The sequence below is a fragment of the Cupressus sempervirens genome, chromosome 7 (assembly GCF_028749045.1).
Source record: "Cupressus sempervirens isolate cs-2001-9-10 chromosome 7, ASM2874904v1, whole genome shotgun sequence".
In the NCBI taxonomy this organism is placed as follows: Eukaryota; Viridiplantae; Streptophyta; class Pinopsida; order Cupressales; family Cupressaceae; genus Cupressus; species Cupressus sempervirens.
This window is the reverse complement of record NC_143124.1, coordinates 613,163,929-613,190,640: the sequence shown is the minus strand read 5'-3', so window position 1 is coordinate 613,190,640 and position 26,712 is coordinate 613,163,929.

The following is a 26,712-nucleotide window of genomic DNA, read 5'->3' as shown; positions in this document are numbered from 1 at the left end:
GGAAAATAGAACTTAGGAAATTGTGAAATCCCATAGTTTGCGAAGATGAATCAGTTAATTAATAAAATATCAATTAATTGAGAATGTTAGTTAGGAAGAATGATTAGTAATGTGAGATGAAAATTATTGAATAAATGTAGGATTAAATTATGGGTTATTTAATATTATAGGACAAATTTGTAAATGATTGGCCAATTTGATTTGATAAAATGTGACAATATCCTTTGATGAAATGTAAAGATTATGCAGATCGACTAGGATGATGATGGGTAAATCAAAGCCATGATCAAATTGAATGAATTATTAGGATTCATAAAATTCCAAGGATACATGACATGGATTAAGAATATATAACATTTAATGAACATTGTAAATTATATAGGATCAAAATTGATTGATAAGGTTGATCATAATAACATTAGCAGATGTTGTCAATGTTATTAAAATGGTTTGATAACGCCACAATTTGACATTGAGGGAATTGATAATGTAAATTACTAGATGATAAAAATGATAGTTTGGCCTAGCACTTAGAGACATGATAGTACTAGGGTCAGATTTGACAGGTTTGATAAGATTTCATAGGTTTCCAAGGCACTAAGAAACATGACAATGCCTAGGGTTTCACATATGATGATTGATTTGAGATATTTGACATGTTTTAGGTTAATTATGGTTAATTTGGGATGATTTTGGTTTGATTTGGCATGATTCCAAGTTGATTGGGATGATTATTGAAAGTTTGGATAAAATGGGAATCATTTTTGAAGTGATCTACAATTGATTTGAAAGGGGGTATGAATGATGAAGGATATTGTTGAAATATATTCGAATGATAATCAAGTTGGACAAAAGATTAGAATTAGTGAAATGAGAAAATGGGATGAGTTAGTATGATACCATTCTAATCTACCATAGAGTCCAACTAAATTAAAGAAAGAAACGCATGTAAAAATCCCTCTTTTAGTTATAACTCTCATGTCTTTCTTTCTTCTCCATTTGATGTAGCTCTAATTACCTATATTGCACATAATTAAAAGAAAAAGTGTATGATGAGATGATGCGATTGAGAGTAATAGAAGAGTGATTTCAATACTAGTGGATGATAAGGGATGAAGACTCTAAGAATATGACTCTTAAGGGTGTTGAAGACTCTAAAAGTCAAGGATCAGAAAAGGGAGAAAGAAAGCTCAATTTATAGCCAACGTGCAAGAGGAGAGAATTGAATGAGAGGATGGACACTTGTAAATGCAAATTTTCAAGTTGGCATGATATTCCTTAGAATATCCATGATGTGTATGACACAAGATGCCAAAAATAAGATTCTATGACACACGAAAGTCAACATGGATAAAAGTGGACGAGAATCTATGACATGCATATGACACCTCAAAGATACTTGTCAGATTCTATGATGCATAGAAGTAAACATGGCTAAAAGTAGAGGATAATCTATGACTTGCACATGACACCTCAAAGCCACTTATAGCCAAGAATCTATGATGATGGTGTACACTCAAAAGTGTCCCACTCTAAACCCTTCTATTGAAATGATTCCATGAGTTTAGAATGCTTATATGCTAGCTTAGAGCTCCTTATCCATGTAGTGCAAGAGAGTGTATTTAAAGTACAAGGGCTCTTAGTTGAGCCTTATGAATAGCCTTCTTGCTAGTAAACCATGCAATGGGAGATTCCAAAGATATGGTGCAAGAATGAAAATGTACACAATGAGTTCCTTAAGGATGCAATGCAAGATGGAAGATAAGCTAAGATGAGAATGAAAAATGCAACTATTCTAAGTAATATGAAAGTGTTGCAAATCCAACTAATTACTATGTGAGCTATTTAAAAATGAAAGCCAAGCCACATGCAACATGATTCTAAGCTAGTATGAAATGGTGATGATAGAATGAGACAAGGAATGAGAATTTTTCCACAAAGCCCCAAAGAAAACCTATAGCATAACAATATTCGAATGGTGAATGGATGCTTTGAGGGGGAAAGCTTTCTCCTGTTTAAAGTCATATAGATTGTAGAGATCAAGATGAAGAATAAGATCTTTTATTTAATTAAAAGGCAATATGTTCTTTTAATCAAATAATGATCTTAGGATAGCATACTCAAACTATAGGTTATAATCAAAATAATTGATTATTAGCAATTTGGTCTAGGTAAATGATTAATTAAATTAGCCAAAACACTAAGAAGAGGGCTAATAGTCTAGATGACCATTTTTAGATGATTACATTTTCCCCTCTTTGAGTAATGTGTGATCAATTTGGGAACACATTATGTAGTGCCTGCCCTCGTTCACATCTTTTCTAGACTTATTGTTGCTATTATTATTAGACTATGTAGACTAGTTTTATGTTGATGGTTTAGTGGTGTTTTTTTGACACTATCAGATATTATGATAGGGATTCAGTTGATATATGATGAGATCATTTAGAATTTACATTTCATGTATGTATGATGATCATTACATTGTTTTCAATTATTAATGATGATTAGTTAGATGGTTTATTATCTCATGTGTTTTATTATGGTTACTTACCCCATACTTGCATGTGTATGGTGTGCGTGTTTTCTTATTGTATGGAATTTCTGATGTGGTTAAGGAAGTGAGTTGTAGTCACTTGCTTAGTCAGGATCTACACAATGCACCACTTCCCACCATTGTCTATTTAGCTTAGCATTATATATTGTATGTAAATGCATGGTTTTTCTGTAGGTTGTAGGTATCTGGTATCGACTTCCCTGAATTGCCAGGATGAGCATACCCTATTATACTATCTCAATGATAAGAGAAGGGAGATAAATTCTCAAGTCCAAATCCCAAACCTAAAAACCATTTGTCCTAGTGAGTTAGGACAAGTATCAAAGATGAATACCCATCGAATGTGTCCGATGACATTTTTCGTGATTTTTAACCCTTTAGATTTAGTTTGTATAATTTTTTATATGATGGGTTTTCATATTTTATCTTGGAGGTCTATGGTGAATTTTCCATTAATTAAGTCTTAACAAATAGATTTAATTAATAAATTATTTATTTGAGAAAATTAATAAAATATCATGATCTTTGATATTTTGATTGTAATTAATTAAATGTGAATTATTGGGGAAAAGGAATTAAATAAAAGAAAACTAGAAATTAAAATTAATAATAATTATAAAATAATAATAAAGTAAAAAATAAAATAATAATCATAAAAGTTATAAAAATTAAAATGAGAGTTATAAAATTTAAATAGAAATTATTGGAGTTATAAGCTTGCATGGGAATTAACACACTTTTCTATTTCTCATGTGTCAACAACACGGGGGTTAGTGCATCAATTAAGCACATGGTGTCTACAACTCTATGACTCATCAAAAAGGTTAGAAAAGACCCATGCTTAGTTGGTGACACCTTTCAGTGGTTTCAAGAAGCATTGGAAAGGTTTCTTGAGAGCTCTTTATATTCAGGCATTCATAGAAGCTTAGAGAGAGCATGGAGAGCAATTGGAGCATTGGAGGACTCAAGAACTCTGAAGAAGGGAGCTTGTTCTGCGGGTTTTCTGAGGAAGAGAGAATTAGCATCAGAATCTGGGTAGATTCTTGTGATTTTACTTATGCTATTTCTGCCTCGTGCATTCCTGTCTTCTTCGTGTCTTCCATATGTCTTCTGAGGAATTTCATATTTTTATTGTATGCATTTTCAATTTGGGCAATTAAATTTATTTGAGAATTTTATATGCATGGATTTTAAAAAAAGAGAAAATGGGGCTAGGGTTGAGATTCATAGCCAAACCCATTAGATTAATTATTGGAAATTTTGGAGACCAAAGATCTATGGAGGAATTTTGAAAAATTGAAATTGTAATCATAAATTGTCAATTTTCTTATACATACATACATACATACATACATACATACATACATACATACATACATACATACATACATACATATATATATATATATATATATATATATATATGCAATTATATATATATATATTTGTGTATATATGTTCATATATTGTGATATTTTTAATTCTGAATATATTTATATATATTTGTTAAAAAAAATGATTACATACTGTGGGCGAAAACGTTTTAAGAAACGTTAAAACCAAATCACAAAGTCTGTATGGAAATTGCGTAAGCGATTATTAAATATATATATATATATATATATATATATATATATATATATATATATATATATATATATATATATATATATATATAAAACATTGGGTGGGTGGGTACTTCATACCCCACCCACTGCAGGCCTGCGTTATCACAGGATACCTGCGATCGTAGTGTACCTGCGATTCATAGTGTACCTATGGTGTGACACTTTAATAGCCGCGCGATTTTAAATCGCATTGTGTTATATGTGTTGGTTTTAAATTATATTTGCAACGATTATTTCATATATGATTTGGATATGAATTTCGATTTCATTTTTTTATAAGTTGCAATGTTATTAATTATTAAATGTTATTATATATATATATATATTTATGTATGTATATATATATGTATATAAGTATATATGTATATATTATTAATTATAAATGATTATTATAAAGTTCTCAATTAATGGATCACTCTTTTAATGATTAAAATATTGCTATTAAGCTTGTCAATTATGAAGAGATATTAACAATTAATTTAATTAAACTTAGTTTTTAATCAAGATTAATTATTAGAATATATAATCAAAGTTTTTGACTCATTGAGAATGTCAATTTTCAAACAATGTCATATAAATCAATTAGAAAATTGAGTCTGATGGAGAAACTTTTATCTATCAAACAAATACTTGGGTTAGATTAAATGTGAAAATTTTCCACTTGATGTTAATTTGGGAATATGTAAACTGAGACTTTTGAATTCAAATTTGAAAACTTAGCAAAACCAAAACATGTGTTTACATTGTGTATTCTTTATGCTATTGTTTTGGGTTGACTAGTGTTGACCAGTATAGGACGTCTACCAGAGGCATGGGGTTTATGTGATTGTGATGCCAGATGATGTTTTAATCTCGATCTTTATAACCCAACCATGGTTATGTGATGGAATTCTCTATGTATTGGATGTGAATACTGATTTTTATAGTTGAGATTCTTATTTATGAGACACTTGACTTAACCATTATTTTTGGTCATCGACCAGTTATCCTTGGTTATTTTCTAGTTGCCATGATGGGACTGAAATGTGGATTTATTCTTGATGATGTCATGTTGTGACATGTTTGACTCAACCATTTTTGGAGTCTTCGATCAGTGTGTTTGAGATATATTTTGGTTATTGAGAACCATTGGATACTTTTGATTATCAGTGATGCTTTAGTTGCCAATAGAGAGCTGTTGTGGTCATGATTTTCTATGGATGTTTGCTCATGGAGATTTGATGCTTTTATGCATATTTGATGATTTTATTATGGATTATTTTTGTGATTTTGAGATTTATGATTCCATGAGCATTAGGGTAGGATATCTGCATGTAGTAATGGGAAGTGGCTTGCAATTGGGGCCGGGGCCCTAAGAGGCTGCTAGGGTAACTCATTGTAAGTTGGATTAATAAGTGATAACATTCACACCTAATACTAACTGAATGAATCTAAAAAGATAAGAGTTCTGGTTCTCGCCCATGCCTTGAGTTCTTTTATAGGCTAGGATGGGAGTAGTGAGAATGCATGGTTGCGACCTTGCATTCCATAGTATGCCTTGTCAGTATGAGAGTATACTAGGGGCCGCATGAGATCAGTATGGACCTGTGGAGTTTAGCTAACTGCCAGGATAACTTGTATGTGATAAATGCGATGACACTTTTCCGCTTGCATAGTAGGTTCCTACATGTCATTGTATGACTCTGGGAAGTAGATGTCAGTTTCGTGATTGGAACCTTTGAGTTAGTATACTTTTAGGATTCTTGGACTATAGAGACTTGTGCTATGTGTTATGGATAGCCTATTTGAGACTTGAGATTATCTCCTCAGCATGTTGGGAGTGGATCACTTAGGTACCATGTGGTCGGGTGGTAGTGTATTTTCCACTCTTATCATTTGAGATTCATTGAGACATCGTGGCTGATGCATCCTTCATGATGGTGGATATGTATCCTTTCATTGATGATTAGCATATGCTAGATGATGTTATCTTATGCTTATATTTGCATGTTAGATTACTTTCTACATATGATGTTGTATATGTTATGAGTGACATTCCTACTATGTTAATACCGATGATCTCTTCGATGATTTGGGATGTTACACACGGAGGGATGGCTAGGGCCCACGATGGTCTAATGATGCTATTAATGATTGGGAGGCACCGTGCACTTAGTTTATTTTTTTTAATCTTTATGATGGATGTATATGTCTTCTATGATGATGTATCATGTGATTATCTCTACTTTGATGATGTACCTTATTCTACTTATGTGTATTCTTTGAGCTTGTCATACCCTATGACATGTATAGAGGATGATTGAGCATTTGGAAATGTAATGTTTAAACATTAGACTTATCATTATTATATCATGTGGATGTTGTACTAGATGGATTCTTGTATGTAATTCAATGTTAAGGGATTTTTAAAGAATGTATTTTGTTATGTATGTTATGATTACTTTCAGATGGACATTGCTATTGCTTCCGTTATTGTGAATAAGTTATGTATGGTATTTTATTTCATGTAAAAATTTTAAAAAAATAAAAATGTTACCAAACTTAGTGAAATTCTAGGTTAATTCTTTGGATCCCTTGGCGGGGTATTACACATTACATCAAAGAAAATAGAAGCCAAGTAGGCAATGATAGATATAGATATCTAATTCCAAAAAATGAAATGTAGAAAGAGATAGAAAATTTTGAATGTATAGCCTAATAGTGGTAGTACTTAACACTAGGAAAAGACATTGTTAGAGTTAAATAAGAATGCTAACACCTAGCAAAGGAGATATATTAGGAGCAAGTGAAAAGATCAAATAAATGCTTCTAAGAAATAGATAGTTGTAGCAAATGATGATAAAGCATTTATGCCCCCTCGGGATCGAAATAAAAATGAGGGAAGGGGATGTAGAAACAAGCATGATATGAGTAAATTAGAATATAGCAATGTCCAAGATGAAAGATAGATGATTAGAACCAAAGAGTGACAGAATACCCCAAGTTGACCAGAGTTGACCATGAAGGATGCAACATAAAAAATTTGGTCAAATCAAGTAGAAAGATGATTTTAGACATGAAAGGGTGAATTCAAGTAGTTATGAAGCATGGAGATGATGAAGACATGAAGAAATGAAGATGCCCCAATGATGATTTAGAGATTAGACCTCAAAAGTCTAGCTAACTACTTAGAAGAAGATAGAAGTTTAAAATACAATTTTTATTATCAAGATGAACTCAATCTTCAATTTTGATCCTAAAAATGGATCCAAGATGTCAAAATTAGCTAGGGGTACAATTTTTGTGGAATTCTATGGAGTTCAAAAATTAGTTCAAAATGAGGTTAGAGGCTATAAAAGAGGCCCAAGTGTCAGTTTCAAATCATTTTGTCTTTTGTGATTTTTGAGAGCTTGTGAGTGGTTGAGAGAACTTCATGGCTTTAACAAATATTTTGATTCACCAACACCATTTCGAGCATAGCCAGTAGCACAACTGGCCAGACCACTATGGGATGCCAGTAAGCGAATATTTTTTTGTCATTTTTTTGAGTTTTTTTGGCCTTTTTTGCATGTTTTTAGAAGTATAATATGAAATATTGGGTGATATTTTAAAAGTATCTCACGGGTATTGTATAAAATATCGCATGATATTTCACACCAAAAAAAGTATCGAACGAGAAGATTTAGGTATGTCATATGGGACACACACATTTGTGACTCAGATTGTTGCAAAATATTGCATGATAGAATTATATCGCACTGGTTCAGAAAAGTATCATAGAATATCATTCCAACATTTTATGTCACCTACATGTAGAAAGAAGTATTGCACAACTTGTTTTTGAGCATTTTTCATTAATTTTTTCATTGTGTTCATGTTTGTGATGTGTTACTGATGTTTACATGTCATGTATTTGCAAAAGGTGTTTCTAGTGCTTCTCATGAGAGCCCCCAAAGTGGTGGGGTTGTGAGTTGTACAACATTTGACCAATAATGAGCTTGCTAGTTTATTGACTATGGGATTGAGATGGGTTACACGGATGCCCTATATATATTAAAACCATGGGCTACTGACCACAATTTCTAAGTGGTTCCATAGTGAGCATAACACCTTTCACTTGGTGACTGAAGAGAACTTGATCACATTATAGGATATGTATTGTATTCTTCGAGTGCCTTGTTATGGTGATCTAGGAAGTTGCATGTTTGATTGCTTTATTTTATTTTTGCAATTTGATTTTGATGTAAGGTGTATTGATTTCAAGTTTGATTATGTGTCATAGGTGTACTATGATCAAACCTCGACAAAGGGGCAAGTAGCGGTGTAACAGATGTTCTAGGATGTTACCATACTAGACTACCATCTAAGTTGGGAGAAACTCATCGATGAGTATGGGGAAGATTACCCTCTATGTAGTTTGTTGTGTTCTCTGGTAGCTCAGGCCTTGGTGATAGATAGGAGCTAGAAGGGCTTCCCACTGGGATGGGGCAGTTGGTGGTAGATTTGATTGCACGGCTACGCAGGATGGTATGGGGGCTAGTGATACTGGTGGATATGCTCCATAGTGGGCACCAAAAATGTACACTCAAAAGTGTCCTACTCTAAACCCTTCTATCCAAATGATTCCGTGAGTTTAGAATGCTTGGATGTTGGCTTAGAGCTCCCTATCCATAGAGTGCAAGAGAGTGTATTTCAAGTACAAAGGCTCTCACCTAAGCCTTAGGAATACTCTTCTTGCTAGTAAACCATGCAATGGGAGGTTCCAAAGATGAGATGCAAGAATGCAAATGTCCACAAATATTTCATCAAGGATGTAATGCAAGTGTTACAAATCCAACTAATTACGATGTGAGCTATTGCAAATGAAAGCTAAGCTACATGCTACATGATTCTAAGCTAGTATGCAATGGTGATGATAGAAAGAGACAAGGAATGAGAAGTTCTTCACAAAGATCCAAGGAAAACCTATTATAAAACATGTAGCATAACAATATTCAAATGGTGGATGGATGCTTTGAGGGGGAAAGCTTTCTCCCTTTCAAAGTCATATAGATGGTAGAGATCAAGATGAAGATTGTGGATGATCAACGGTGGAATTTGAAAAGAGGAGTGATCCATGTGCACACACAAGTCAACCAATAGAATATAAGTTGACTTTCCATATAAGACAAAATTCACAAAGCCTTTTCTTTTAATTTGAAAATTATAAAAAGGAGTTTATGTGTGCACTTTAAGTGGGTTAGAAGAATGGGGTCTTTTATTTAATTAAAAGGGGACATGTTATTTTAATCAAATAATGACCTTAGGATAGCATAGTCAAACTATAGGTTATAATCAAATTAATTGATTATTAGCAATTTGGTCTAGGTAAATGATTAATTAAATTAGCCAAAATGCTGAGAAGGGGGCTAATAGTCTAAATGACCATTTTTAGGTGATTACAAATGGAGGCTTATCATAGACATGCATAAGGAATATGATATATGGATTATGACATAAGATGTCCATGTGGCAAGATTATGTGGAATATATGAATAAAAAATACATATATCAACACAAATTAAAATTACTAAAATGGAAATTAGAGGTGGAAAATAGAACTTAGGAAATTGTGAAATCCCATAGTTTGAAAAGATGAATCAATTAATTAATAAAATATAAATTAATTGATAATTTTAGTTAGGAATAATGATTAGTAATGTGAGATAAAAATGATTGAAGCAAGATAGGATTAGATTATGGGTTATCTAATCCTATAGGATAAATTAGTAAATGATTGGCCAATTTGATTTGATAAAAATATGACAATATCCTTTGATTAAATGTGACAATTATGTAGACTGACCAAGATGATGATGGGTAGAGAAAAGCCATTATCAAATTGAATGACTAATTAGGAGTGATAATATGCCAAGGACAAATTACATGGATTAAAAATATGTAACATTTAACGAATATTGTATATTCTACATGATCAAAATTAATTGATACTATAGGAAAAGAAAAAAGGCTAATATCTAACATACTATAAAATCACAAACTCGATAAACATAAATTAATATCCTCTAGTCTACCATGAAATCCAAATAGATAAAGAAATCAACACAAAGTTAAAACTCCCTCTTTCATTTGTAGCTCCCATGTCCTTCTTTCTTCTCCATATGATGTAGCTCCAATTGCCTATAATGCACACAATTAGGAAGCAAAAGTCTATGATGATGATAATGAAACATTAGAGTATTAGAAGAAGTGATTTGAAGCATAAAGAGACTAATAAGTACACACCTCAAGACTTAGGACTGAAAATGAGAGTAAGAATGCTCAATTTATAATCAACATGCAATATAAGAACATTGGACTTGGCACCTTGGATATGCGACTTGGCAAGAGATTCCTTTGAGAATCCATGACACATATGACACAAGATGAAAAATTTAGGATTGTATGACACTTGGAAGTCAAACATGGCTATAAATGGAAGAGGATCTATGATACATCATGTGACACCTCAAACCCACTTAAAGCCAATAATCTATGACAATGAAATCCAAATATAGACATGCATAAGGAATAAGAATATATGAATTATGAAAACTCTTAGCCAAGTATAGATGGAGAATCCATGCTATGTCATGCCCATGTGTCATGACGATGTCAAGATTATGTCAGTATTATGTGGAATATCTAAATAAAAAATCCATATATCCACACAAATAAAAAATAGGAATTTGGAAATTATGAGTGGAAAATGGGACTTAGGAAATTGTGAATTCCCATAATTTGTGAAGACAAATCAATAAATTAATAAAATATGAATTAATTTAAAAGGTTAGTTAGGAAGAATAAATAGTGAAATGATATAGAATTAAAATATGAGTTATTTAATCCTATAGAGAAAATTAGTAGATGATTGACCAATTTGATTAAATAAGTGTGACAATATCCTATAATGAAAATGTGACAATTATGCAGATCAATTGGGATGATGATTGATAGACAAAAGACATGGTGAAATTGAATGATTATTAAAATTGATAACCTACCAAGGACACATGACATAAATTAAGGACATGCACATAACATTTAACCAATATCATAAATGCTATAGGATCAAGATTAACTGATATGGTTGATCATAATAACATTGATGGACATTGTCAATGTTATTAAAATGGTCTGATGATGTCATGATTTGACACTAAGGGACTCAAAAATGTCAATGATCAAATGGAAAGAATGATGGTTTGACCTATCTCTAATAACCATGATAGTACTAAGGTCAAATTGATAGGTTTGATAGATTGATAGGTTTTTGAGGCACTGAAAGCCACAACAATGCCAAGGATTGGATAGATGGTGACTGATTTAAGACATCTAACACATTTCAGTTTGGTTATGGTTGATTTTGAGTGATTCTAGGTAGATTTGGGGTGATTCTAACTTGATTTGATATGATTTTGAAATGGTTTTAGGTTGATCATATGTGATTCAAAAATGATATGCAAATGATGTGCAAGAGGATATGAAAGATAAATAATATTTTTGGGATATAATCAAGTTGGACAAAAGATCAAAAATATTGAAATGAGGAAATGGAATTAGTTAGTATGAAGTAGTTATGAAACAATATAAGCCATCTTTGTGTACTTTATGCTTTGTTATGCATTTTAGGCACTTAGGAGTTAGTCAAGGGTCAAATGGGGGTCAGACGGGGTCTCAGGGCCAATTTAGGGCATCAAAATACCCCAATTAATGCCCAAAATGCAGCAAAATATGTAGTGGGTGCACTTGGAATTCCCAAGTGCACATTAAGCACACTTGGCATGACCAAGTGTGCCATGGGTGCAGTTAAGGGCCCTAACTGCACCCTAGGATGCTCTAGGGCTCCGAACAGGGTCTAAATGAGCTTGCATTGACCTAAAACTTGTATTACACTAGAAAGACCCTAAGATGATGTTAGAAAAGGTTTAAGACTTAATAAAAAATGGCCAAAGTGGTCAAACTTGGTCAAAATTAGGGCATATGTAGGTCAAACCCAGTCAAATGTTGACAAAGAGTAGTGTAAAGGGCTCAAAAGGGTGCAAACAGACTTGGAATGACCCAAAAATTGGACCACATGTTAAGAACCTTAGGAAGAGTTGAAAACATAGGTCAAATTAAGAAAAAATGGTTAGAAAAAAGTCAAACCTAGTCAAACCTAGGTCAAATGGAAGAAACAGTTGGTGGATGGATAGGCATAGGGTTAGAATGATGTAAATGAGCTCAAAATGACTTGAAACTTGGTAAACATGTTTAAAACCATGGAAAGAGTTCAAAAAATAAGTCAAATTAATCAAACATGCTAAAAAAAATCAAACTTTGTCAAACTAAACTCAAACTAGGTCAAACTTGGGTCAAATGTAGGTTGAACTAGATACAAAGCCATAAAAAGGTCGACATAGGCTACATGGTTATGCAAGAGGATTTTCCCCTATTATAGATGAAGGAAGCATAGGTCTTAGAGCTTGATTCTATGTTATTAGATGAATGCTAGTGAGTGAGAGAGCTTGGTAGGACTTGGTCTATATCACATCACATTTATGCCAAAGGTGAGAGGGAACAGAACCCTACTAACAACGTTAATGGAGAGATGGCATTCAGAGACTAGTTCATTCCATTTGCCAATGGGGGAGGCTACTATTACCTTGGAGGATTTTTGGAGCATCCTCAAGATTTCATTCATGGGGACTTAGCTATGTATGACCTAGCTACTGGGTGAGCAATGCTACACTAGTTATTCATATGTGGAGATTCAAAAATGGGGATCCAATATTATGAGATTAAATGGGAGCTACTAGTAGCATGCTATGAGTTATTGATAGCTATGATTTTTTGGGTTATAAGTGGACTACTTATACCTAATAGGTGTGGATATTGATTCCCTATTGGATGGGGCCAAGTGTTAGAGAGGATGGTCATGGATGAGACCATGTTTGCCTATGGATCATGCATGTTGGGGATGGTGTACTACTATCTATATTAGGTATCATATAGAGGTAGGTTTTCATTTAGTACTGGGGCTAAATATGAGCACATTTTAGTATTTAGGACACTCATAGAGAGGGAGCTAGTGGAGGAGAGGCATACTAGCATGAGGACCATTGGGGTACACTCAGTTCTTCAGGCATCAATTGGATACTATGGCATAGTTTATCTAGAGAACTTACATAGATTTCCCTAGGTGGGATGATGATGAGATCCACCTACCATACTATAGATAGGAGCACTATATGATAGGGCACATAATGATTTGTCACCTAGTGATAGAGATGTACCTACCTAAGTGGGTACGCAAAGAGTTTGGGGAGATACAATAGGTGTGGAAAAGTCTAGTGTTGTTTGCATAGTCTAGAGGAGAGGTCTAGGAGTGGGGAGCACCTATAAGGATAAAGATGGCCTACACACAGCTAGAGGAGTTACAGTTAAGGGTATAGGGAGCAGCAACAGATGTGGTGGATAGAGGCATGACAATGACATATGATAGATGGTTTGCACAACATCATCCAAGGCCATTGAAATATCTAGTAGTGTTGGTTCCATGAGTGAGATCACATGTAGAATAGGGTGAGGAGGGCATTGATGATGGGGATGATGAGGAGGGAGGGGATGAGGATGATGATGGGGAGGATGGAGAGGATGGAGAGGATGATGTTAATGGGGGGAGGATTATGTGAGAGATGATTATAAGGATGCTGATGTGGAGGATGATGATGAGGATAATGAGGGAGAGGATGAGGGATATGACGATGATGGAGATGATGATGAGGAGGGTGGGGATAGTGGGGTTGGAAATGGTGGTGGGGATGGTGATGGGGGAGAGTATGGAGATAATTATGAGGAGGGTAGGGGTGATGATGATGAGGAAGGTGAAGAGAATGACATAAGTGTGGATGTAGTAGTGATGGATGTCAAGGGGGATCCAATGGATTACATTAGGGGGATAATAGTACCAGTATAGGTAGGGATTAGCTAGTTAGAGCTTATGTAGGTGATCAGAGGGCTCCAAAGTTAGTTAGATTGGGTTCTAGCATAGAGGAATGTAGTGATAGTAGGGAGAGATGTAGTGATAGTAGAGAGAGATTGAAATATGTTGGAGAGGGATTAGGCTATGGCAAGGAGTGATGCCATAGTGTGTAGGGTAGAGAGGGTAGTCCAAGAGTCATGGGAGTTCATTAACAACATTAGAAATCCAAACTTATGAGAGATGGCTACGATGATGACCATGGCACACACAAAGACATAGTACTAAAGGGATTAGTATGAGATGGTAGTGCCACTAGGGCAGAGGATAGAGAGCTTGCATGCATTAAGATCTCATTCATAGTGGACATAGAGGACATAGAGTAGTGCAAGGGTGATTAGACTAATGAGGCCACCACAAAAAGTAGAGGAATCATCCTTGAGGTTGGACAGAGGCCACGAGACTAGGGACAATGCAGGGTGACACAAACACGCTCATGTATAGAGGGGCTTCTTTGGTTTTTTTTGTTACTCTTTTATGATTCATACCTATGGGTAGTTAGTATTGATGTAAACCATGGCCATGAACTCTACCACTTTTCTGAGACATTTATGAGATATAATTATATTATGATAACTATATGAGATGGATTATGCATGTTTTTTATATGCTTTATATGGATGCATTTATGCTTTTCTATGTGGACTTTGATATGATGACATCATGCATTGATTTATCACATGTTATGCTTAAGAAATGACATCTTAATTTTTGCCACATGCTTTGCTCATGAATGAATGTCTAATGAGTTGTAAAATGATATGGAATGAATGTAAATGAAATGTAAAATGATATGAATACCATGTTTATAAAAAAATGTATTGATTTAGGTGTCTCTAGATTTTTGACATATACAAGAATGTAGGTTGACAATTCTTTTGGTGTATCAGAGATGAAACCATGGTGGCAAATGAAGGAGATGCAAAAGATTAGAGGAGATGAGATGAGGAATAATGAGTATGAGGTGAGGACTTTTTCTTTCACAAAGTGCACTATATGTTATTGGAGCTTTATTTTGATATGGTAGATGGAATGCAACATATCATGGTAGAAAGAACAAAAGCACCAATACAAACCTTTTGTGTAAACAAGCATGATGTAGATATAAAATGACATTTTCCTTCCTAAGGCATATTGACATGCTCCAAACTCTCAAAGGTACATTGTAATATATAGAAAATAAAAAAGATGACCTTGAACCATCCTAACCACTCTCATAGATTAGTTTATATCATCAAGTGGCCTAGGAACATGATCAAAGAAAAAACAAAGAAAAAATAAATCACTCACTAAACAATGTGAGCCAATAGCTATTCTTGTCCATTATTGCTTTCCCTTTAGTGTTTTAGGTCTTCAGATAGTGTTTGATAGGTTGATCATGTGATAGCTCTATTTGTGGATTTAGTTGATAGGTTCATAGTGACAAGTTGGATTGATTGGTGGTTCACAATGCTCAGATAGTGTGGTTGTCATGAAAGTGTCATTCTTTGAGTTCCAATTTTCAAAAGTGTGAGTGTTTAAGAAAAAGGGATGATAATCCATAGTGAGTATTTACAAGATTTATTAAAAAAAATGAGTGGATTTTGTGATTTTTAGAGTTTTTGAGGATATTTGATGTTTTTGTGTTACTTGTTTCTTTAGGACATTTATGACTTTTAGGATTTACTTCAGGACATTTTATGACATTTAGGGTTTTCTTCAGGACATTATATGATGTTTAATGATCTTATTCAGGACATTATATGATTTTTAGTGAATTTGTTCAAGATATTTTACAATTTTTGTGAATTTTTTAAGGACATTTTATAATTTTTAGTGACTTGTTCAAGACATTTTACAATTTTTAGTGATTTTTTTAGGATCATATTTGACTTTTTAGGATTTTTTAAGGATGATATTTGAATTTTTAGAAAATTTTCAAGATCATCAAAGAATATACAAGTGTTAGCTCCAATTCGTTATGCGGTAAGTCTGAAGGATACGTGCTTAGGGATATGCCCCTAGTTCAAGTTCAAACTCATGCACTTTGTAGGTAATATGCCCCCATACAAGACACAGACTATGTACAAAGGCATACGACAAAGTATGTATAGTTTGGTGATGCTTGGGGTAAGATAATGATGGATATTAACTAGTTCGTGGGCCATGATCAAGGACTAGGGATGTCTTGCAATATGAAGGAAATGATCAGGGAATAACATAAGGGGTAAAAACAAGATGGAATCTCAATAGATGGAGGAGCAATAACTAGTTATGCATAGTGCCTATTTTCTAGGTTTTCACCATGGTACTTGCCCAAAGTGCCTATTTGTCAAGTTTTTACTTTTGGATAAATTTTTTTCTCTTGATTCTCATTTTCGTGCCAAGATGCCTATTTGCTAGGTTTTCGTCAAAGCACCCATTCTTTCATTACTTTTCTCAATTTTTTTCTTAGGAAATTTTGTTATTTTTTCACAACTTTTTGGTAGAATCATGTATAGTACTTGTAGATATGCAGGATATTGATGGACATGGGTAGTGGTTTACCCTTTGGAGTCACAAGCTGATATACCCCAAACCCAAATGCTGCAATAACTACATAAGGTCCTTCCCAGTTTGGTTCAAATTTGCGTAGTTTTTCTCCATGCTACTAAGTCTTATAGTTCATCTTTAGGACTAGATTACTGATCTAAAAATGATGACCTTTGAATTTCATATTATAGATTTGTTTGAGTTGATTTTGGTAAGCTTATAGATGTGTCAAGGTGGCTCACCTTTGCTCATCAAGAATTTCAAGTTCATGAAGTCTAGATATTCTGTAGTCTTCATCATCAACAACATCTTGTAGGGATACACTCAATGATGGAATTTCAACTTAAATGGGAAGTATGACCTTAGTTCCATAGACAAGAGAGTATGGTGTTGCACCAGTGGGAGCATGCACACTTGTTTAGTAGGCCCAAAGGGCTAGATTTAATTGTAAGTGGTAGTCTAGACTAGAATCATTGATAGTCTTTTGGAGAACCTTAACAATGGTCATATTAGATGCTTCTGCTTGGCCATTGCCTTGTGGATGGTAAATACTAGAATATCCATGGTATATGTTGTACTTATTGTAGAGCTTATCCATATCTTTGTTTTGAAAAGAACTTCCATGATCAGTAATAATAGCCAAGGGGACTCCATACCAACATATGATGTAGTTCATAATAAACTTTGAAAGCTGCTTTCCAGTGGTGACAGTTAGAGGGACGACTTCAACCCACTTGGTAAAATATTCTATTGCTCTAATGATGAAATTATGGTTGTCAGAAGAAGGAGGAGAAATAGCTCCAACAAGATCAAATTCCCACTATGATAAGGGCCATGGAGATATGACTGGGTGTAATTATTTTGTTGGTGAGTGGATTAGATTACTATGTATCTGACACTTATGACATGTTTTTGCAAAATCATATGAATCTTGTTTCATGGTGGACCAATAATATCTAACTCATACTAGCTTCTTGGCTAGACTCCAACCATTGAAATAACCTCCACATATACCTTTGTGAACCTTGTGCAAGGAAATTTTAATTTCTTGCAAGTCAAGGCATCTAAGAAGGGTTTGGTCAAAGGATCTCTTGTAAATGGTGTCATAGATGATGACATATCTAGAAGCTTGGTAGATAAAGGCTCGGTGTTCATTGTTGGATAATTTGGGGGTAGGATTTGGGCATGTCGATAATCATAAATGTCTTGATACTAGGGGGAATTGGGACCAAAAAGTTCAAACATGAACTTAGATTGAGAGAGTTCAAATGATAGAATCAAAACTTTCTCAACAAGAAACTCACAATGCTCCACATTTTGAGGCATGTCAATCATAGAAGCGATAGCCATAATGTCAGATTGCCTATTGTGTATTCTTGGTAGTTGACAAAAAGAGATATTAACAAATCTTAATTTAAGGAAATTTTCCATTTGTTTGTAAGGCATTAATTTTCCATATTTGGTTTCATAGTCATCATTGACTTGGTGGATGAATAACTAGGAATCACCAAAAACTTGCAAATGTTGTATGTTCCACTGGACAACTATCTTTAGTCCTGTAATCATTGCCTCATATTCTACTATGTTGTTTGTACAATTGAATGTTATCTGATATGACTTGGGGATTATGTCTCCTTGGGGAGCAATAAACATAATGCCAGCTCCTAAACCATTTCTTGTATGTGATCCATCAAAGTAATGATTCCATTCATTAGCTATATCCATGTTAAAGATGGCTTCATTTGGAAATTATTATCATAGGTTTGTTTGGCAACTGTTCTACTATCACCTACCCTTTGATTGCCTTTTTGTCCACATATTCTATGTCAAATTCACTAAGGACCATAACCCATTTGGCTAAGCACCCTGTTAGAGTAGCCTTGCTTAGGAGATATTTTAATGGATTGATCTTAGTAACAAGAATTGTTTTCTAATGGAGAATGTAATGTCTTAGCTTTTTGGCTACAAAGACAACAACAAGGCATGCTTGTTCAATGAGTGAATAATTTAGTTCATATCCCACAATTGTTTTTTGATGTATTAAATGGCTCACTCTCTTCCTTATTCATCATTTTGTGCTAAGAGAGCTCCTAATGTTGTATCTATAACATATATGTATAGAATGAATGGTTTTCCTAGAATAGGAGCCATTAAAACTAGTGGATGTAGAAGATAATATTTGAGTTGTTGGAAAGATTCTTCACATTGATTGTTCCATTGAAAGTATATTCCTTTATGTAATAGATGTTGAAAGGACTGACACTTATCTACAAGTTGTGCAATGAATTTGTGAATAGATTGTAATATCACTTGCAGACTTCTTAATGTTCTTAGATTTGTTGAAGGATCCATTTCAAGTATTGCTTTTACATTCTCCAGATCCACTTTGATGTCTCATTGAGAAAAAATATATCATAGGATTTTTCCTAAGATAACTCTAAATACACACTTTTTGGGGTTCAGACGGAGCTCGTAGCCTTCCATTTTTTTGAATAATTGCTTTGGGAGTCCCAAATGATCCCTTCATCTAGGGGATTTGCAAAGTAAGTCATCTACATAGTCTTCCATTAGGATGTGCATGAAATCATGGAAGACAGTAGTCATTGCTCTTTGATATGTTGCCTCAGTATTTTTGAGGCCAAATGGCATAACATTCTAGCAGTATGTTCCCCAAGGGCAATGTGTAAGATGTTTTGTGTTGATCTTTAGGAGCTACTCTTATCTAATTATAGCTAGAAAAGCCATCCATTAGTGATAACATCTCATATCCAACTGTCATGTCTACAATGATGTCTATATTTGCTAAAGGGAAATCATCCTTGGGACATGCCTTGTTAAGATCACAAAAGTTAGTGCATATATAGATTGCCCCAAAGTATTTGCTTATTGATACTAGATTAGATATCCATTCTGCATAATCAATGGGTCTTATGAAGCCCACATCCAATAATTTCTTCAATTTAGCTTTGACAAGGAGAGAAACTTGAGGATGCATCTTTCCCAACTTTTTCTTTATTGGTGTCAGTACTACTTTTAGTGGCAAGTGATGTAGAACTAGTTCAGGATCTAATCCTGACTATTAAATCTAAGACTAGGTTTTGACTATTTAATGTCAACACACTTAAGATGTTTACTCAGTTCGTGCCGAGCTAGTAACACATGTTGATTAAAATATGTATAGATGCCAAATAAACAGTTGATGCCAAGCTACAATGTATGCTAAGCCAGATAGAACTACAATTCGTGCCAAGTGATCTTCATGTGTCAAGCAATCTTTAGGTTCCGAGTGAAGATCAAGTGTTGAGCAAAGTATAAGTGTCAAGTCATTATAGATTCTGAGTGGAACAGAATTGCTATAGGTGCCAAGTGAGCCAATTTCTCTATATGAGCTGAGCATCAAAGGTAACAAGTATCGAGTAATACAAATTGGACATAGTTGTTTGTGATTACACAAACACCTATGTAAACCATTATTTTTTTGGGTCAACATACAAGGATCTCAAAGGATATTAAAGATAAGAAAAAATATTTTACATTTTCTATGCAATCAACATACAACCAATAAAAAAAATGAAGAAGGCATGTAACCAATAAGAAAAGTGCAAGGAATGAGTGGGAATTAAAGATTCAATATGGATCATAAATCCATACCTAACCCTAAGTCTTTGAAATATTTAAAAGGAGGATGAAACCCCATTGTATGCATGGATGAGAGTAGTGTATGGGTAAACTATAGCAAAATTTAGTGGGAAGAGTGAAAAGACTTAGAGGAATAGAACAACATTACAATATCCAATTCATGAAGAACAAATTATTAGAATATCAAAGAGTAGCATACCAAATCTTAGAGGATCAAGATTAGAGAAAGAAGATCATGTGCCTAAATTCAACAATCAAGGATTGTAAGCTATCAAGTTTATTAATCTAATACTCTCTAGCAATTGTATTAGAAAGAAAATCCTATGTTGATAGGTTATCTTAACAACTAGGTTGTAGAACCTTTGACAAGGTGATAAAATCCTTTAACAAGGTGACACTTCATGTAAAGTGTTTGTAAATCCTTTAGATAGGTCACTATTGATATAGTGTAAAGCCTTTAACAAGGCAGACTGTCAAAAGTGGTCAAACATTATTGCTGTAGTGATTTTGTGGGTATCATCCCCGCCCTAGTTTTAACTTCTCATTTTGAAGGGTTTTTGGGTTACCAAATTTGGTATTATGTGTTGTGATGCATGAGTATACTTTATGGTTGTTTGATACGTTTACATGCATGAAGTTTAATTTCAGTTAATAGTTTTTAAGGTTAAATTGTGATACTTCTGATTCACCCACACACACCCCCCGCCCCCCCCCCAACAAGAAGTATTCCTCCCACTTGATTATTTTAAAAACTGGTATCAGAGCAAGGTTCTCACAAGGAGAAGCCTAAAAACTTAGAGAAAAGATCTAAAGATGGAAGTCTTCAAACTTGGGAAGATTATATAGAATCATGTGATTGATGTGCACCTTGCTCTACACAACTTGGAGGAAGCTAGAGAAGAATTGAGAAAATCCTTGAAAAGAAGGAAGGATATAGACATAGCTAAAAATGAAAGACACTACAAGGAGATTGATACTAGTTTTCCAATGGAGATACTCAAGAGTTTGATGCAGCAATAAAAAAATTGATGGAGAAGAATAGAGCTCAAGCAAAAGAAATTAGAATACTCAAGCTTGAACAAGAATCACAAGCCATAATTCTTTGTGAGGTAACTAAATAGAAGAAAAGAGCCATTGAAGACAAGGCTATCATAGAAGATGACAAGAAAAATACTACCAATAGATTGGAGGAAAAGACAATTGAGTTTGAAAGAATCTTAGACATGTAGCTAGACACCTTAAGTTAGATGATGAATGCACATCATGAGCTGAATATGAAAGACATTGAGATTTCTACACTGAAGATACATAATGAACAACTAAAAAATGACCTAAAAAGAAAGAAGGAATTTGCGTAAAGTTTCAACAAACCTAATGAGGAAATAAAGTACTTTGAGTAGCTACTAAAATCACCAAGGGCTAGTAATGATACTTTAGGACTTGGTTACACTAGCATTGAACAAGGAGAGTCTTCCAAGACTGTAGAAGAAAGGAGCAACAAAGGTAAGAACACTAAATCTACTTGTCATTTCTGTGGTAAAAAGGGACATACTTCTAATATATGTAGGATCAAGAATTCCCATCAACATAATAAGCCTAAGAATACAAGTTAGTGTCATAAGTGCAAAAAGCAAGGACATCAAGCACACAACTATAGGACTAGGACTATCAAAACACCAAAATTTGAAGGTCACTACTACAATTGCAAGAAGTATGGACATAGAGCATTTGAGTGTAGATCAAAGCCTATGTGGACATTAAATTAGGCAAAAAGAGTAGGTAACCATGGTCATCACTACAATTGGGACCATAACACATGGTATAGCTATCACTACTATCAGGAATATGGACACATTCCTAAAAATTGCATCAAAACACATTTTAGAGGGAATTATGGTAGATGGCTAAGTCAAACTACATGTTTTAGTTGCTTGAAGACTGGTCATATCAGCAAGAATTTCCCAACAAAGTCAAAGGCACCCAAGTCAGAAGTCAACAAAGGAAAAGACAAGGTTAATGCAGAACATGTCAAAGGACAAATGAACAAGACATGGAAGAAGAAAGATGAATGTACCTCATCAAATGGAGGGATCACTTCACCCAAGAGGTCAAGGTCACACCTCATCCAACTAAGCATGGATAGGTGTATGGGATTGATATACAAATCTATATCACACATCAGTCCCAAGACAAATAAGCACTAGAAAGGAGAAAACAACATAAGCAAAGATGCAACGTTAAGACTTGAATTTTCTACAAATATTACCAAGTTATCCTTAGATGTCAAGTAAATGTTAGTGTATTCGAAGTTGCTAGTAGGTGCTAAGTAATTGGTCACAACTGAGTAAAAAGGGAATCTAATTGAAGCCAAGTGATGGAAAACCAATGGAAGTTGAGTTATGTTGAAATCTTCAAGAGCCAACTGTATAGTTGTGTGCACTAAGCATTTAATGCTAGGTTAAGAAAGAGTATAAGATCAATTTTTTTATCATTTCTCATCATTTAAAGGTAGAGAAAGAATGAGAAGAGCACAAGAGTGATTGATGAACAACAATTGAAGCTTTTGCATAGATTTTAGTAAAGATTAAGCACTATTTTCATCAATCTAAGGTATTCTTCAAGTGCTGAGTTGTGTAGTTATAAAGTTTGATATCTTTTGAAACCCTAGATTTGCAAAATGGATTCTAGTTCTAAAACCCTAAGGAAAAGGAAGGTTTTGAGGTCCAAATTGGTTAGCAACAAGGTTAAACAACCTAATTTTAGGCCAATTCTAGAGGTAGCCTATAAAAATGACCCTATCAACACATTATCCATAATTCCACCCAAAGTTGTAATGGTGCAAGATGTTAGGAAATGTTACAATTGCAAGGTAGCAGCAATATGAGACTTGGATTTTTTCAAGCATATGATAAACTATGTGAAAATCAAGCTCTTAAGGAAGAATTTCAAATAGTTGAGAAGAAGGGCTTAACCCAAGCCCTAGTTTTGCCCACAATTTTTAAAAATGAATGGATAAGAATTATTTTAAGCAGGATACATAATGGTTGTTTATGGCTAGAAGGAGGACCTATCAAGATAACAAAGAGAATCATGCATAGGTTTATAGGTTTTCCAACCCTAGATCGGCACAAGACCCTATGAAGTGATTCAAAAGAAGTTATTGAAAAGAACACTAGGGAAAAATGGAACAAAAGGGGCATGACTATTGATATAATCATAGATCCCCTTCTGGACTTTGCTATAAGAATCATATCTCATAAGTTTTATCAATCTAGTAGATTAAATAGTGTTCCATACATTGCTTTGGATGTGGCATACAAAATTGTTAAGAAAGATCATTCATATGATCTAGCAAAATTGTTGTTACAATAGATCATGGAGAATCTGGGGGCAATAAGGAGATCAAAAGGTGCTCAGTGTATGTTTGGATCAGTTTTGATTTGTATATTTTCCTATATTTTGGAATAATTTTCCTCAATTGGTAAAGTGAACTATAAATCAAACAAGTCATCCATTACACAAATAAATGAGTACATTGAGCAAATGGGTGTCAACTTTGAGGCTCAAATGACAAGTTATTTTGAGGATTTCAAGAAATCTATGAAACAAAGACTGAGGATACTAGTATCCCTAGTGGAACAACACATTAATGATATTTGTTTCTTGGTTGATATTGATTATACTTATATCCAAGTAACAGTTCCAAAGGTTAGATGGCTAAGACCATTAGGATATGAGATTAACATTGATGAAGCATTAGCAACAATAACATTTCTTGTAGAGGAAATTTATAAGACTACCAAATATTTTGGTACATTTGATGTTTTGAAATCCAAAATGGAAATGGAGCTCAACATAGCCTCTATAATAAAGAGGAAGGATAAGTTAGTGAGGAAGATAAAGAAGAAATTTGGTGAAGGAATTGAAGGAGTAGTTAAGGAAGAAGAAGAAGAAGATGAACAAGGGCAAGGACCATTAGAAATAACTCAAGGCTTAAGTGAGGATGAAGATAAGGAAGAAGATGCAGAGGAAGAAGAAGTTGATGAAGCACCAACTCAAGCCAAGCCCAAGAAAAGAAAGGCCGAAACTCAACCTATAGCCCAACCCAAAGACAAGAAGGTTACAAAGCCAACTCAAGCCAAGCCAACTATACTAATGACAAGATCAACTACAAGAGCCTCAACTCAAAAGGAAAGAGAACAAGTCAAAGAGAAGAAGAAGGCTGTTGAGTAGATTGGTGTAGTGTAGAAGAAACCAAAGAAGAAATATGTTGCACAACTAGAATCTAATGATGAGGAAAGAACAAAATCAGAGGACATCAATCAATTTAGAGTGGTAAGTCATCCTTCCAAGTCACATGCTGATAAAATTTGTGAAAATGTTAAGAATGCAGACTTCTTTGATTTGAAAAGTATTGATTTCAATAAATTAAGAAGAGAAGATCATAATAAGGTAGAAGAACTAGTAAATGCCATAATGGTAGAATTAAAGAACAAACCTCTTGAATTAGATAACACTATACCCAAGGATTTATATGAAATTATTGAAAATAAGTGGCATTATTGCATGAAGATGGAAAAAGAAATAGGAGAATCCACATTGAGACAAGTGATGCCATAATTGAGCAAAGGACAAATAACTAATAAAAACAAGAAACATTGAAGTAATTTTGGACCAAAGTATAGAGCCTTCAGCATCTTGCAAAATAAAGTTGAAGAAGTTGTTAATAAATCAACTAGAATGTGGAAGTTGATATATGGCTTAACTACTATCAAGGATGGAGAAGAAGATCCCTTTGAGGGATAAAACACTTAAAGGGAAAAAGATGAAAATAAGGTTGAGGCTAGTAAGGAAGAGGAAGAAAGAGGACAAGAAAAGGATGAAGGAGAAAAGGAGCTAGAAAAAGAAATAGTGGAGGAGGAAACAAAAAAAGAAAAAGAAATGGCAACAACTGAAGAAAAGTAGCAAACTGAACAAGATGTACAAGATATACAATTGCCACCTCCTAGCCCTCCACACACAACACCTGCAATTACAATCATAGTAAAGGATGTTCTTGAAACTTTTTCTTAGAAAATCAACCCTTTAACTACAGAGGATCTCAAGAAGATCCTTCCTCAATCAACACTACAAGCACAACTATGCACAAATCTAGTATTGGTGAGTGTGGATGAGTTCCAAAAGGTAGTAGAAGATCCAATTAGAGACAAGGTGAATCCACAAGAACCACCTTCTACCATCTCTACAGCTATTAGTGGTCAACTCCTAATGATTCCACCACCATTCCCAATAGTTGACACATCTGGAATAGGTGATACCATGTAGTAGAAGCCGAGTGCAAAAGAAGATAAAGAAACAACAATAGGGAAAACAAGACAGATTGCTACATCTGATCCTATAGTATAGACAATAGATACACGACAAATAGTTGTAATTGATTAGGGGAGATCATATGAAGATAAGGACACATCAAAAGAGTGTTGATCAAATAAGTAAGATTGACAAATGAGTGTCAACACACTTAACCATCTTCACTATACATGTCGAGTATACAATGGAAGCCAAGCCATAACTCTAACACATGTCAAGTTACAAATAGTGCAGATTGATCCATGAATTAGTAGAAGCTAAGAAATGTAGAAAACTAATAGGTTCTAAGTAATATAAGAAGTTAATAAGTTCTGAGTAACCCAGGAAGTTAATAGGTGTTGAGTAATATAGGAATTCTATATGTGTTGAGTGACACATTAATTCTATAGGAGCTGAATAATGTAGGAAACATAGTGGATGTCAAGAAATCTAGAATAGATGGTGCCGAGCATTAGTATTACTTCATGTGCCAAGAAATGTAGGATTAGCATAAGAGTTTGTGCCAATACAAACCATGATGTGAAATGGTTATGCATGACTCATGATAGGATAAAAGGATAAGATTAAATCCTCCCAACCACCTATGCGATCCTCATGCAACCAATGGGTGAATTTCAAGGATTTGAGTGGGAACACTTGAATCAAGGATGCATAATGAACAACTAATCCTAATAAGGGAGTCTAGACACCATTGAATAGAGAAGAGTAGAGAGAAAAAAGAAGGAAAAGTAGAACATTGGTGTCAAAGATTTAGTGGAAAGGACAACATTTACACATCTAGTTGATCAAAACAAAACAAGGAACACAATTAGCAGATTAGATCTAGCAGAGATCAGTGATAGAAGAGCATATCAAGAGCTTGAGATCACCATTAGAGATTGCATTAAATTAGGTGTATTATTATAATACTCTCTTTAGGAATTTGGAAATCCTATTGAGTTGGGTGAGTTTAATAGCCTTATGTAAAT